General features: G+C 36.2%; 1 protein-coding gene across 1 annotated transcript in view; it reads right to left on the reverse strand.

Annotated features, from left to right (window-relative positions):
- LOC141153489 (alpha-1-antitrypsin-like) overlaps nucleotides 1-14,653 on the reverse strand; it is a 390,164-nt gene that overhangs the window by 67,423 nt on the left and 308,088 nt on the right. The window lies entirely within an intron of this gene.

A 14,653-nucleotide genomic window follows, 5' to 3' on the forward strand; every position in this document is an offset into this window, starting at 1 on the left:
AGGCCTACAATTTAAAGCCTTGGTTCTCTGTCAGACATATCACCTAAAAGACTGTTCAAAAATCATACAATTCTTCTATTTTCATTCTGTTGCAGTGTGTTTGTGAAGCTATTCACACTAGGTCTCCGTGTAGAATAATGTTAGTAAATTACAGGCCTACAATTTAAAGCCGTCGTTCTCTATCAGAAATATCACCTAAAAGACTGTTCAAAAATCATACATTTCTTCCATTTTCATTCAGTTGCAGTGTGTTGGTGTAGCTATTCACTCTGGGTGTCTGTGTAGAATAATATTAGTTAATTAGAGGCCTACAATTTAAAGCTGTGGTTCTCTGTCAGACATATCACCGAAAAGACTTCTAAAATCAAATATTTCTTCCATTTTCATTCCGTTGCCGTGTGTCGTTGAAGCTATTCACACTAGGTCTCCGTGTAGAATAATATAAGTCAACTACAGGGATACAATATAAACCAATGGTTCCCTGTCAGACATATCACCGAAAAGACTTCCAAAATCATACATTTCTTCCATTGTCATTCCGTTGCAGTGTGTCGGTGAAGCTATTCACACTTGGTCTCAGTGTAGAATAATTTTAGTAAATTACAGGTCTACAATTTAAAGCCATGGTTCACTGTCAGACATATCACCAAAAACTATTCAAAAATCATACATTTCTTCCATTTTCATTCCGTTGCAGTGTGTCGGTTAAGCTATTCACACTAGGTCTCAGTGTAGAATAATATTAGTAAGTAACAGGCCTAAAATTTAAAGGAGTGGTTCTCTGTTAGACATATCACTGAAAAGACTGTTCAAAAATCAAACATTTCCTCTATTTTCATTCCGTTGCAGTGTGTCTTTGAAGCTATTCATACTAGGTCTCCGTGTAGAATAATATTAGTAAATAACAGGCCTACAATTTAAGAAATGGTTAACTGTCAGACATATCACCAAAAACTATTCAAAAAACATACATTTCTTCCATTTTCATTCCGTTGCAGTGTGTCGGTTAAGCTATTCACACTAGGTCTCAATGTGGATTAATATTAGTAAATAACAGGCCTAAAATTTAAAGCTGTTGTTCTCTGTCAGACATATCACCGAAAAGACTGTTCAAAAATCATACATTTCTGCCTTTTTCATTCCGTTGCAGTGTGTGATTGAAGCTATTCACATTAGGTATCCATGTAGAATAATATTAGTAAATGACAGGCCTAAATATAAAGCCATGGTTCTCTGTCAGACATATCACCGAAAAGCCTTCCAAAATCATACATTTCTTCCATTTTCGTTCCGTTGCAGTGTGTCGGTGAAGCTACTCACACTAGGTCTCAGTGTAGAATAATATTAGTAAATGACAGGCCTAAATATAAAGCCATGGATCTCTGTCAGACATATCACCGAAAAGAATGTTCAAAAATCATACATTTCTTCCAATTTCATTCCGTTGCAGTGTGTCGGTGAAACAATTTACACTAGGTCTCCGTGTAGAAGAATATTAGTAAATTACAGGCCTACAATTTAAAGCCGTGGTTCTCTGTCAGACATATCACCTAAAAGACTGTTCAAAAATCGTACAATTCTTCCATTTTCATTCTGTTGCAGTGTGTCGGTGAAGCTATTCACACTATGTCTCCGTGTAGAATAATATTAGTCAATTACAGGGATACAATATAAAGCAATGGTTCCCTGTCAGACATATCACTGAATAGGGTTCCAAAATCATACATTTCTTCCATTTTCATTCCGTTGCAGTGTGTCGGTGAAGCTATTCACACTTGGTAACCGTGTAGAATAATTTTAGTAAATTCAAGGCCTACAATTTAAAGCAGTGGTTCTCTGTCAGACATATTACCTAAAAGACTGTACAAAAATCATACATTTCTTCCATTTTCTTTCCGTTGCAGTGTGTCGTTTAAGCTATTCACACTAGGTCTCCGTGTAGAATAATATTAGTAAATTACAGGCCTACAATTTAAAGCCGTGGTTCTCTGTCAGACATATCACCGAAAAGACTGCTAAAATCATACATTTCTTCCTTTTTCATTCCGTTGCAGTGTGTGGATGAATCTATTCACACTAGGTATCTGTGTAGATTAATATTAGTAAATTACAGGCCTAAATATAAAGCCATGGTTCTCTGTCAGACATATCACCGAAAAGCCTTCCAAAATCATACATTTCTTCCATTTTCGTTCCTGTGCAGTGTGTCGGTGAAGCTACTCACACTAAGTCTCCGTGTAGATTAATAATAGTAAATTACAGGCCTACAATTTAAAGCCTTGGTTCTCTGTCACACATATCACCTAAAAGACTGTTCAAAAATCATATAATTCTTCCATTTTCATTCCGTTGCTGTGTGTCGGTGAAGTTATTCACCCTAAGTCTCCGTGTAGAATAATATTAGTCAATTACAGGGATACAATATAAAGCAATGGTTCCCTGTCAGACATATCACTGAAAAGGCTTCCAAAATCATAAATTTCTTCCATTTTCATTCCGTTGCAGTGTGTCGGTGAAGCTATTCATGCTTCGTAACCGTGTAGAATAATTTTAGTAAATTCAAGGCCTACAATTTAAAGCTGTGGTTCTCTGTCAGACATATTACCTAAAAGACTGTTCAAAAATTATATATTTCTTCCATTTTCATTCCTTTGCAGTGTGTTTGTGAAGCTATTCACACTAGGTCTCCGCATAGAAAAATATTAGTAAATTACAGGCCTACAATTTAAAGCCGTGGTTCTCTGGCAGAAATATCACCTAAAAGACTGTTCAAAAATCATTAATTTCTTCCATTTTCATTCTGTTACAGTGTGTTGGTGAAGCTATTCACGTTGGGTCTCCGTGCAGAATAACATTAGTAAATGAGAGGCCTACAATTTAAAGCCGTGGTTCTCTGTCAGACATATCACCGAAAAGACTGCTAAAATCATACATTTCTTCCTTTTTCATTCCGTTGCAGTGTGTGGGTGAATCTATTCACACTAGGTCTCCGTGTAGAATAATATTAGTCCACTACAGGGATACAATATAAAACAATGGTTCCCTGTCAGACATATCACTGAAAAGACTTCCAAAATCATACATTTCTTCCATTTTCATTCCGTTGCAGTGTGTCGGTGAAGCTATTCACACTTGGTCTCAGTGTAGAATAGTTTTAGTAAATTACAGGCCTACAATTTAAAGCCATGGTTCACTGTCAGACTTATCACCAAAAACTCTTCAAAAATCATACATTTCTTCCATTTTCATTCCGTTGCAGTGTGTTGTTTAAGCTATTCACACTAGGTCTCCGTGTAGAATAATATTAGTAAATTACACACCTACAATTTAAAGCCGTGGTTCTCTGTCAGAAATATCACCTAAAAGACTGTTCAAAATCATACATTTCTTCCATTTTCATTCTGATACAGTGTGTTGGTGAAGCTATTCACGCTGGGTCTCCGTGCAGAATAACATTAGTAAATGAGAGGCCTACAATTTAAAGCCGTGGTTCTCTGTCAGACATATCACCGAAAAGACTGCTAAAATCATACATTTCTTCCTTTTTCATTCCGTTGCAGTGTGTGGTTGAATCTATTCACACTAGGTCTCCGTGTAGAATAATATTAGTCCACTACAGGGATACAATATAAAACAATGGTTCCCTGTCAGACATATCACCGAAAAGACTTCCAAAATCATACATTTCTTCCATTTTCATTCCGTTGCAGTGTGTCGGTGAAGCTATTCACACTTGGTCTCAGTGTAGAATAGTTTTAGTAAATTACAGGCCTACAATTTAAAGCCATGGTTCACTGTCAGACTTATCACCAAAAACTCTTCAAAAATCATACATTTCTTCCATTTTCATTCCGTTGCAGTGTGTTGTTTAAGCTATTCACACTAGGTCTCCGTGTAGAATAATATTAGTAAATTACAGGCCTACAATTTAAAGCCGTGGTTCTCTGTCAGACATATCACCGAAAAGACTGTTCAAAAATCATATAATTCTTCCATTTTCATTCCGTTGCTGTGTGTCGGTGAAGTTATTCACCCTAAGTCTCCGTGTAGAATAATATTAGTCAATTACAGGGATACAATATAAAGCAATGGTTCCCTGTCAGACATATCACTGAAAAGGCTTCCAAAATCATAAATTTCTTCCATTTTCATTCCGTTGCAGTGTGTCGGTGAAGCTATTCATGCTTCGTAACCGTGTAGAATAATTTTAGTAAATTCAAGGCCTACAATTTAAAGCTGTGGTTCTCTGTCAGACATATTACCTAAAAGACTGTTCAAAAATTATATATTTCTTCCATTTTCATTCCTTTGCAGTGTGTTTGTGAAGCTATTCACACTAGGTCTCCGCATAGAAAAATATTAGTAAATTACAGGCCTACAATTTAAAGCCGTGGTTCTCTGGCAGAAATATCACCTAAAAGACTGTTCAAAAATCATTAATTTCTTCCATTTTCATTCTGTTACAGTGTGTTGGTGAAGCTATTCACGTTGGGTCTCCGTGCAGAATAACATTAGTAAATGAGAGGCCTACAATTTAAAGCCGTGGTTCTCTTTCAGACATATCACCGAAAAGACTGCTAAAATCATACATTTCTTCCTTTTTCATTCCGTTGCAGTGTGTGGGTGAATCTATTCACACTAGGTCTCCGTGTAGAATAATATTAGTCCACTACAGGGATACAATATAAAACAATGGTTCCCTGTCAGACATATCACTGAAAAGACTTCCAAAATCATACATTTCTTCCATTTTCATTCCGTTGCAGTGTGTCGGTGAAGCTATTCACACTTGGTCTCAGTGTAGAATAGTTTTAGTAAATTACAGGCCTACAATTTAAAGCCATGGTTCACTGTCAGACTTATCACCAAAAACTCTTCAAAAATCATACATTTCTTCCATTTTCATTCCGTTGCAGTGTGTTGTTTAAGCTATTCACACTAGGTCTCCGTGTAGAATAATATTAGTAAATTACAGGCCTACAATTTAAAGCCGTGGTTCTCTGTCAGAAATATCACCTAAAAGACTGTTCAAAATCATACATTTCTTCCATTTTCATTCTGATACAGTGTGTTGGTGAAGCTATTCACGCTGGGTCTCCGTGCAGAATAACATTAGTAAATGAGAGGCCTACAATTTAAAGCCGTGGTTCTCTGTCAGACATATCACCGAAAAGACTGCTAAAATCATACATTTCTTCCTTTTTCATTCCGTTGCAGTGTGTGGTTGAATCTATTCACACTAGGTCTCCGTGTAGAATAATATTAGTCCACTACAGGGATACAATATAAAACAATGGTTCCCTGTCAGACATATCACCGAAAAGACTTCCAAAATCATACATTTCTTCCATTTTCATTCCGTTGCAGTGTGTCGGTGAAGCTATTCACACTTGGTCTCAGTGTAGAATAGTTTTAGTAAATTACAGGCCTACAATTTAAAGCCATGGTTCACTGTCAGACTTATCACCAAAAACTCTTCAAAAATCATACATTTCTTCCATTTTCATTCCGTTGCAGTGTGTTGTTTAAGCTATTCACACTAGGTCTCCGTGTAGAATAATATTAGTAAATTACAGGCCTACAATTTAAAGCCGTGGTTCTCTGTCAGACATATCACCGAAAAGACTGCTAAAATCATACATTTCTTCCTTTTTCATTCCGTTGCAGTGTGTGGATGAATCTATTCACACTAGGTATCCGTGTAGATTAATATTAGTAAATTACAGGCCTAAATATAAAGCCATGGTTCTCTGTCAGACATATCACCGAAAATCCTTCCAAAATCATACATTTCTTCCATTTTCGTTCCGTTGCAATGTGTCGTTGAAGCTACTCACACTAAGTCTCCGTGTAGAATAATATTAGCAAATTACAGGCCTAAAATTTAAAGCCGTGGTTCTCTGTCAGACATATCACCTTAAAGACTGTTCAAAAATCATACAATTCTTCCATTTTCATTTCATTGCAGTGTGTCGGTGAAGCTATTCACCCTAAGTCTCCGTGTAGAATAATATTAGTCAATTACAGGGATACAATATAAAGCAATGGTTCCCTGTCAGAAATATCACTGAAAAGGATTCCAAAATCATACATTTCTTCCATTTTCATTCCGTTGCAGTGTGTCGGTGAAGCTATACACACTAGGTCTCCATGTAGAATAATATTAGAAAATGACAGGCCTACAATTTAAAGCCGTCGTTCTCTATCAGAAATATCACCTAAAAGACGGTTCAAAATCATACATTTCTTCCATTTTCAGTCTGTCGCAGTGTGTTGGTGAAGCTATTCATGCTGGGTCTCCGTGTAGAATAATATTAGTAAATTAGAAGCCTACAATTTAAAGCCGTGGTTCTCTGTCAGACATATCACCGAACAGACTTCTAAAATCAAACATTTCTTCCATTTTCATTCCGTTGCAGTGAGTCTGTGAAGCTATTCACACTTGTTCTCCATGTAGAATAATATTAGTCAACTACAGGGATACAATATAAAGCAATGGTTCCCTGTCAGACATATCACCGAAAAGACTTCCAAAATCATACATTTCTTCCATTTTCATTCCGTTGCAGTGTGTCGCTGAATCTATTCACACTAGATATCCGTGTATAATAACATTAGTAAATTACAGGCCTAAATATAAAGCCATGGTTCTCTGTCAGACATATCACCGAAAAAAATGTTCAAAAATCATACATTTCTTCCAATTTCATTCCGTTGCAGTGTGTCGGTTTAGCTATTCACACTAGGTCTCCGTGTAGAATAATATTAGTAAATTACAGGCCTACAATTTGAAGCCGTGGTTCTCTGTCAGACATGTCACCTAAAAGACTGTTCAAAAATCATACGTTTCTTCCAATTTCATTCCGTTGCAATGTGTCGGTGAAGCAATTCACACTAGGTCTCCGTGTAGAATAATATTAGTAAATTACAGGCCTACAAGTTGAAGCCATGGTTCTCTGTCAGATATATCACCGAAAAGACTGTTCAAAAATCATACATTTCTTCCAATTTCATTCCGTTGCAGTGTGGCGGTGAAGCTATTCACACTAGGTCTCCGTGTAGAATAATATTAGTAAATTACAGGCCTACAATTTAAAGCCGTGGTTCTCTGTCAGACATATCACCGAAATGACTGTTCAAAAATCATACAATTCTTCCATTTTCATTCTGTTGCAGTGTGTCGGTGAAGTTATTCACACTTGGTCTCCGTGTATAATAATTTTAGTAAATTACAGGCCTCCAATTTAAAGACGTGATTCTCTGTGAGACATATCTCCTAAAAGACTGTACAAAAATCATACATTTCTTCCATTTTCATTCCTTTGCAGTGTGTCGGTGAAGCTATTCACACTAGGTCTCCGTGTAGAATAATATTAGTAAATTATAAGCCTACAATTTAAAGCCGTCGTTCTCTGTCAGAAATATCATCTAAACTACATTTCAAAAATCATACATTTCTTCCATTTTCATTCTTTTGCAGTGTGTTGGTGAAGCTATTCACGCTGGGTCTCCGTGTAGAATAATATTAGTAAATTAGAGGCCTACAATTTAAAGCCGTGGTTCTCTGTCAGACATATCACCTAAAAGACTGTTCAAAAATCATACAGTTCTTCCATTTTCATTCCGTTGCAGTGTGTCAGTGAAGCTATTCACACTTGGTCTCCTTGTAGAATATATTAGTAAATTAAAGGCCTACAATTTAAAGCCGTGGTTCTCTGTTAGACAAATCACCGAAAAGACTTGTAAAATCATACATTTCTTCCATTTTCATTCCGTTGCAGTGTGTCGGTGAAGCTATTCACACTTGGTAACCGTGTAGAATAATTTTAGTGAATTCAAGGCCTACAATTTAAAGCCGTGGTTCTCTGTCAGACATATCACCTTAAAGACTGTTCAAAAATCATAAATTTCTTCCATTTTCATTCCTTTGCAATGTGTTTGTGAAGCTATTCACACTAGGTCTCCGTGTAGAATAATATTAGTAAATTACAGTCCTACAATTTAAAGCCATAATTCTCTGTCAGAAATATAACATAAAAGACTGTTCAAAAATCATACATTTCTTCCATTTTCATTCTGTTGCAGTGTGTTGGTGAAGCTATTCACGCTGGGTCTCCGTGTAGAATAATATTAGTAAATTAGAGGCCTACAATTTAAAGCCGTGGTTCTCTGTCAGACATATCACCGAAAAGACTTCATAAAACAAACATTTCTTCCATTTTCATTCCGTTGCAGTGTGTCAGTGAAGCTATTCACACTAGGTCTCCATGTAGAATAATATTAGTCAACTACATGCATACAATATAAAGCATTGGTTCCCTGTCAGACATATCACTCAAAAGACTTCCAAAATCATACATTTCTTCCATTTTCATTCCGTTGCAGTGTGTCGGTAAAGCTATTCACACTTCGTCTCCGTGTAGAATAATTTTAGTAAATTACAGGCCTACAATTTAAAGCCATGGTTCTCTGTCAAACATATCACCAAAAAGACTATTCAAAAAACATACATTTCTTCCATTTTCATTCCGTTGCAGTGTGTCGGTTAAGCTATTCACACTAGGTCTCAGTGTAGAATAATATTAGTAAATAACAGGCCTACAATTTAAAGCTGTGGTTCTCTGTCAGACATATCACCGAAAAGACTGTTCAAAAATCATCCATTTCCTCCATTTTCATTCCATTGCAGTGTGTCTTTGAAGCTATTCACACTAGGTCTCCTTGTAGAATAATATTAGTACATTACAGGCCTACAATTTAAAGCCGTGGTTCTCTGTCAGACATATCACTGAAAAGACTACTAAAATCATACATTTCTTCCTTTTTCATTCTGTTGCAGTGTGTCGGTGAAGCTATTCACACTAGGTATCCGTGTAGAAAAATATTAGTAAATTACAGGCCTAAATATAAAGCCATGGTTCTCTGTCAGACATATCACCGAAAAGCCTTCCAAAATCATACATTTCTTCCATTTTTGTTCCGTTGCATTGTGTCAGTGAAGCTACACACACTAAATCTCCATGTAGAATAATAATAGTAAATTACAGGCCTACAATTTAAAGCCATGGTTCTCTGTCAGATATGTCACCTAAAAGACTGTTCAAAAATCATACAATTCTTCCATTTTTATTCCGTTGCAGTGTGTCGGTGAAGCTATTCACCCTAAGTCTCCTTGTAGAATAATATTAATCAACTACAGGGATACAATATAAAGCAATGGCTCCCTGTCAGACATATCACCGAAAAGACTTCCAAAATCATACATTTCTTCCATTTTCATTCCGATGCAGTGTGTCGGTGAAGCTATTCACACTTTGTCTCTGTGTAGAATAATTTTAGTAAATTACAGGCCTACAATTTAAAGCCATGGTTCTCTGGCAGACATATCACAAAAAATACTCTTCAAAAATCATACATTTCTTCCATTTTCATTCCGTTGCAGTGTGTCGTTGAAGCTATTCACACTAGGTCTCAGTGTAGAATAATATTAGTAAATTAGAGGCCTACAATTTAAAGCCGTAGTTCTCTGTCAGACAAATCACCGAAAAGACTTCTAAAATCATACATTTCTTCCATTTTCATTCCGTTGCAGTGTGTCGGTGAAGCTATTCACACTAGGTCTTCGTGTAGAATAATATTAGTCAATTACAGGGATACAATATAAAGCAATGGTTCCCTGTCAGACATATCACCGAAAAGACTTCCAAAATCATACATTTCTTCCATTTTCATTCCGTTGCAATGTGTCGGTGAAGCTATTCACACTTGGTATCCGTGTAGCATAATTTTAGTAATTTACAGGCTTACAATTAAAAGCCGTTGTTCTCTGTCAGACATATCACCTAAAAGACTGTTCAAAAATCATAGATTTATTCCATTTTCATTCCGTTGCAGTGTGTCGGTGAAGCTATTCACACTAGGTCTCCGTGTAGAATAATATTAGTCAATTACAGTGATACAATATAAAGCAATGGTTCCCTGTCAGACATATCACTGAAAAGGGTTCCAAAATCATACATATCTTCCATTTTCATTCCGTTGCAGTGTGTCAGTGAAGCTATTCCCACTTGGTCTCCGTGTAGAATAATTTTAGTAAATTACAGGCCTACAATATAAAGCTATGGTTCTCTGTCAGACATATCACCTAAAAGGCTGTTCAAAAATCATACATTTCTTCCATTTTCGTTCCCTTGCAGTGTGTCGGTGATGCTATTCACACAGGTCTCCGTGTAGAATAATATTAGTAAATTACAGGCCCACAATTTAAAACCGTCATTCTCTGTCAGAAATATCACCTAAAAGACTGTTCAAAAATCATACATTTATTCCATTTTCATTCTGTTGCAGTGTGTTGGTGAAGGTATTCACGCTGGGTCTCCGTGTAGAATAATATTCGTAAATTAGAGGCCTTCAATTTAAAGCCGTGGTTCTATGTCAGACATATCACCAAAAAGACTATTCAAAAATCATACATTTCTTCCATTTTCATTCCGTTGCAGTGTGTCGGTGAAGCTAATCACACTAGGTCTCCGTGTAGAATAATATTAGTCAACTACAGGGATAGCATATAAAGCAATGGTTCCCTGTCAGACATATTACCGAAAAGAATTTCAAAATCATACATTTCTTCCATTTTCATTCCGTTGCAGTGTGTCGGTGAAGCTATTCACACTTGGTCTCCGTGTAGAATAATTTTAGTAAATTACAGGCCTACAATTTAAAACCATGGTTCTCTGTCAGACGTATCACCGAAAAGCCTTCCAAAATCATACATTTTTTCCATTTTTGTTCCATTGCATTGTGTCGGTGAAGCTACACACACTAAATCTCCATGTAGAATAATATTAGTAAATTACAGGACTACAATTTAAAGCCATGGTTCTCTGTCAGACATGTCACCTAAAAGACTGTTCAAAAATCATACGATTCTTCCATTTTTATTCCGTTGCAGTGTGTCGGTGAAGCTATTCACCCTAAGTCTCCTTGTAGAATAATATTAATCAACTACAGGGATACAATATAAAGCAATGGCTCCCTGTCAGACATATCACCGAAAAGACTTCCAAAATCATACATTTCTTCCATTTTCATTCCGATGCAGTGTGTCGGTGAAGCTATTCACACTTTGTCTCTGTGTAGAATAATTTTAGTAAATTACAGGCCTACAATTTAAAGCCATGGTTCTCTGGCAGACATATCACAAAAAATACTCTTCAAAAATCATACATTTCTTCCATTTTCATTCCGTTGCAGTGTGTCGTTGAAGCTATTCACACTAGGTCTCAGTGTAGAATAATATTAGTAAATTAGAGGCCTACAATTTAAAGCCGTAGTTCTCTGTCAGACAAATCACCGAAAAGACTTCTAAAATCATACATTTCTTCCATTTTCATTCCGTTGCAGTGTGTCGGTGAAGCTATTCACACTAGGTCTTCGTGTAGAATAATATTAGTCAATTACAGGGATACAATATAAAGCAATGGTTCCCTGTCAGACATATCACCGAAAAGACTTCCAAAATCATACATTTCTTCCATTTTCATTCCGTTGCAATGTGTCGGTGAAGCTATTCACACTTGGTATCCGTGTAGCATAATTTTAGTAATTTACAGGCTTACAATTAAAAGCCGTTGTTCTCTGTCAGACATATCACCTAAAAGACTGTTCAAAAATCATAGATTTATTCCATTTTCATTCCGTTGCAGTGTGTCGGTGAAGCTATTCACACTAGGTCTCCGTGTAGAATAATATTAGTCAATTACAGTGATACAATATAAAGCAATGGTTCCCTGTCAGACATATCACTGAAAAGGGTTCCAAAATCATACATATCTTCCATTTTCATTCCGTTGCAGTGTGTCAGTGAAGCTATTCACACTTGGTCTCCGTGTAGAATAATTTTAGTAAATTACAGGCCTACAATATAAAGCCATGGTTCTCTGTCAGACATATCACCTAAAAGGCTGTTCAAAAATCATACATTTCTTCCATTTTCGTTCCCTTGCAGTGTGTCGGTGATGCTATTCACACAGGTCTCCGTGTAGAATAATATTAGTAAATTACAGGCCCACAATTTAAAACCGTCATTCTCTGTCAGAAATATCACCTAAAAGACTGTTCAAAAATCATACATTTATTCCATTTTCATTCTGTTGCAGTGTGTTGGTGAAGGTATTCACGCTGGGTCTCCGTGTAGAATAATATTCGTAAATTAGAGGCCTTCAATTTAAAGCCGTGGTTCTATGTCAGACATATCACCAAAAAGACTATTCAAAAATCATACATTTCTTCCATTTTCATTCCGTTGCAGTGTGTCGGTGAAGCTAATCACACTAGGTCTCCGTGTAGAATAATATTAGTCAACTACAGGGATAGCATATAAAGCAATGGTTCCCTGTCAGACATATTACCGAAAAGAATTTCAAAATCATACATTTCTTCCATTTTCATTCCGTTGCAGTGTGTCGGTGAAGCTATTCACACTTGGTCTCCGTGTAGAATAATTTTAGTAAATTACAGGCCTACAATTTAAAACCATGGTTCTCTGTCAGACGTATCACCGAAAAGCCTTCCAAAATCATACATTTTTTCCATTTTTGTTCCATTGCATTGTGTCGGTGAAGCTACACACACTAAATCTCCATGTAGAATAATATTAGTAAATTACAGGACTACAATTTAATGCCATGGTTCTCTTTCAGACATGTCACCTAAAAGACTGTTCAAAAATCATACGATTCTTCCATTTTTATTCCGTTGCAGTGTGTCGGTGAAGCTATTCACCCTAAGTCTCTTTGTAGAATAATATTAGTCAACTACAGGGATACAATATAAAGTAATGGCTCCCTGTCAGACATATCACCGAAAAGACTTCCAAAATCATACATTTCTTCCATTTTCATTTCGATGCAGTGTGTCGGTGAAGCTATTCACACTTTGTCTCTGTGTAGAATAATTTTAGTAAATTGCAGGCCTACAATTTAAAGCCATGGTTCTCTGGCAGACATATCACAAAAAATACAATTCAAAAATCATACATTTCTTCCATTTTCATTCCGTTGCAGTGTGTCGTTGAAGCTATTCACACTAGGTCTCAGTGTAGAATAATATTAGTAAATAACAGATCTACAATTTAAAGCTGTGGTTCTCTGTCAGACATATCACCGAAAAGAATGTTCAAAAATCATACATTTCTTACATTTTCATTCCGTTGCAGTGTGTCGGTGAAGCTATTCACACTTGGTCTCCATGTAGAATAATTTTAGTAAATTACAGGCCTACAATTTAAAGCCATGGCTCCCTGTCAGACATATCACCGAAAAGACTTCCAAAATCATACATTTCTTCCATTTTCATTCCATTGCAGTGTGTCAGTGAAGCTATTCATACTTAGTCTCCGTGTAGAATAATTTTAGTAAATTACAGGCCTACAATTTAAAGCCATGGTTCTCTGTCAGACATATCACCGAAAAGACTATTCAAAAATCATACATTTCTTCCATTTTCATTCCGTTGCAGTGTGTCGCTGAAGCTATTCACACTAGATATCCGTGTAGAATAATATTAGTAAATTACAGGCCTAAATATAAAGCCATGGTTCTCTGTCAGATATATCACCGAAAAGACTGTTCAAAAATCATACATTTCTTCCAATTTCATTCCGTTGCACTGTGTCGGTGATGCTATTCACACTAGGTCTCAGTGTAGAATAATATTAGTAAATAACAGATCTACAATTTAAAGCTGTGGTTCTCTGTCAGACATATCACCGAAAAGAATGTTCAAAAATCATACATTTCTTCCATTTTCATTCCGTTGCAGTGTGTCGGTGAAGCTATTCATACTTAGTCTCCGTGTAGAATAATTTTAGTAAATTACAGGCCAACAATTTAAAGCCGTGGTTCTCTCTCAGACATATCACCGAAATGACTGTTCAAAAATCATACAATTCTTCCATTTTCATTCTGTTGCAGTGTGTCGGTGAAGCTATTCACACTTTGTCTCCGTGTAGAATAATTTTAGTAAATTACAGGCCTACAATTTAAAGACGTGATTCTCTGTGAGACATATCACCTAAAAGACTGTACAAAAATCATACATTTCTTCCATTTTCATTCCTTTGCAGTGTGTCGGTGAAACTATTCACACTAGGTCTCCGTGTAGAATAATATTAGTAAATTATAAGCCTACAATTTAAAGCCGTCGTTCTCTGTCAGAAATATCATCTAAACTACTTTTAAAAAATCATACATTTCTTCCATTTTCATTCTTTTCCAGTGTGTTGGTGAAGCTATTCACGCTGGGTCTCCGTGTAGAATAATATTAGTAACTTAGAGGCCTACAATTTAAAGCCATGGTTCCCTGTCAGACATATCACCTAAAAGACTGTTCAAAAATCATACAGTTCTTCCATTTTCATTCCGTTGCAGTGTGTCGTTGAAGCTATTCACACTTGGTCTCCTTGTAGAATATATTAGTAAATTAAAGGCCTACAATTTAAAGCCGTGGTTCTCTGTCAGACAAATCACCGAAAAGACTTCTAAAATCATACATTTCTTCCATTTTCATTCCGTTGCAGTGTGTCGGTGAAGCTATTGACACTAGGTCTCCGTGTAGAATAATATTAGTCAATTACAGGGATACAATATAAAGC

Source organism: Phyllobates terribilis, unplaced genomic scaffold (assembly GCF_046119375.1).
Source record: "Phyllobates terribilis strain yellow unplaced genomic scaffold, ASM4611937v1 Scaffold_7__3_contigs__length_470593459, whole genome shotgun sequence".
Classification (NCBI taxonomy): Eukaryota; Metazoa; Chordata; class Amphibia; order Anura; family Dendrobatidae; genus Phyllobates; species Phyllobates terribilis.